Here is a 1,846-nt window from a genome sequence, read left to right as displayed (position 1 = left end):
GTTTTTGTTTTCATTTTTTGAGACACGGTCTCTCTAGATAGCTCTGGCTATGTAGACCTCACTATGGAATTCACTGTGTAGACCAGGATGGCCTCGAACTCACAGAGGCCTGCCTCTGCCTCCCAAATGCTAGGATTAAAGGTGTGCATGCCTGGCTTAATACCTGGTTCTACAGACCCAACTATGGAACTATTGTTCCCTAGCCCAGGAACAATATACATACATACACACACACACACACACACACACACACGTATACCTATATCTATACATATACATACATACATACATACATACATACATACATATATATACATTATGTATATATATGTATGTATATATAAGTCTCAGGGAGAGGAACAGGAAGGTGAGCATTGGGTTCTCTTCTTTGAGATGAATGAAGTGTGCACTCTCTTGCCTTTGATTCTCTGAGGGAAGGTAGAACAAAGTGCCTCTCTCTACCGTAACGCTGGTGTTGGAAGTTCTCTCTATGATTTGGGAAATAGGGGTGGTCCTGAGAGGGCTATGCCATCTAGCTAAGTCCAGAAAGCAGGTGCAGGCAGGCTTCAAGTGGGCCATAGTGGCACGAGAGATGTAAAGTACCTGTTCTTTCAAACTTGCTCGAGAAAGATAGGGTTGCATTGAATGACAGGTGAATCAGGCGGTCTGGTCAATTAGCACCTACAAGATTCCTTTTCACACCCCAAGCCCCCTGCTCCATTTGAACAGCAATGACTTGGTTAAAGCTATAGAGTTTTGAATAGGTCATTAGAGGATGAAAACCAGGAATGATCTTTTGCTAAGCATCTCATTACAAAACTGACACTAAAAGTGCTGAAAGAATTTTTTAAAAATCTCATCTAAGTCCACCATGAAGCTGAGATGACTCAGTAGTTAAGAGCACTCGCTGCTCTTCTAGAGGACCTTGGTTCAGTTCCCAGTACTGCAGGATGGCTCACAAACTGTCCAGGGTGAGTTCCAGGGCATCTAATGTCATATATATGCGTGTGTAAAACACTCATAAACATAAAATAAAAATGTACTAATTTTTTTTAAAAGCGCTACAAAACTGGAAGAATGGCCATCAAAAGCAAGCAAACAAACCCAAAACAAATGACTCTCAAAAATCTCAAATCTGGGCTCAGCAGTTAAGAGAGGATACAAGTCTTACAGAGGCCCTGAGTTCGATTCCCAGAGCACACAGGAGAGCCACAATCCCCTGTAACTCCAGCTCCAGGAGACCAGAAGCCTCTAGCCCCCTCAGGCTCTCTCACTCAATGTACCTACGCGAGCACACACTATTAAAAATCAATAAAATGCCAAATTAACTTCAAAACTGAAAAGAGCAGAAACAGCTTAAACCTAACCTAAATTACTGATGTCCAAATTGCCTACATAGCGGCATGTGGGCAGAGTGCAAGAGAGACACAGACAGAGACACAGAGAAGAAGAGCTCGCACAGGGGAGGCGCACTTACACATTCAGATGAGATGCCGGGAAGAGACAAGTGCACTCCCAGGCTGCAGCCAGCGAAGAGTGTACTTAAGGGAAGTGAGGTGACAGCGCTGTCGTCCAATGGAGCACAGCACGGCCATCAGTACTGGGGCCATTATTTTTTTTTAACAAGGCATATGGATAACAATAAGTGCATTAATGAAACAACCAGCAAGAAAGCAGTTTTCACACCACAGCCTCTGAAGGCCTTCCAGAGTGCCACCCAGAGAAAAGCAGTCATGAGGGGGACCCTCACACCCACTCCCAAACACTGGAAGGGCCAGGTATTATTAAGATGGGTGAAGCTGACTGTGTGTCTCACAAACAGAACCAGAACCAGAATCAGGGGACG

The 1,846-nt window shown here is 44.3% G+C and overlaps 1 non-coding gene across 1 annotated transcript; it reads left to right on the top strand.

Moving 5' to 3' along the window:
• Positions 1 to 761: 761 nt before the first annotated feature.
• On the top strand, positions 762 to 847 carry LOC132646202 (small nucleolar RNA SNORD71). Its single transcript, XR_009584320.1, has one exon. It is a non-coding gene; the product is annotated as a small nucleolar RNA SNORD71 (small nucleolar RNA).
• The last annotated feature ends 999 nt before the right edge of the window (positions 848 to 1,846 follow it).

This window comes from Meriones unguiculatus, chromosome 10 (genome assembly GCF_030254825.1).
Source record: "Meriones unguiculatus strain TT.TT164.6M chromosome 10, Bangor_MerUng_6.1, whole genome shotgun sequence".
NCBI lineage: Eukaryota > Metazoa > Chordata > Mammalia > Rodentia > Muridae > Meriones > Meriones unguiculatus.
Note: the sequence above shows the minus strand (reverse complement) of the source record. Positions and strands in the feature narration are given on the sequence as shown.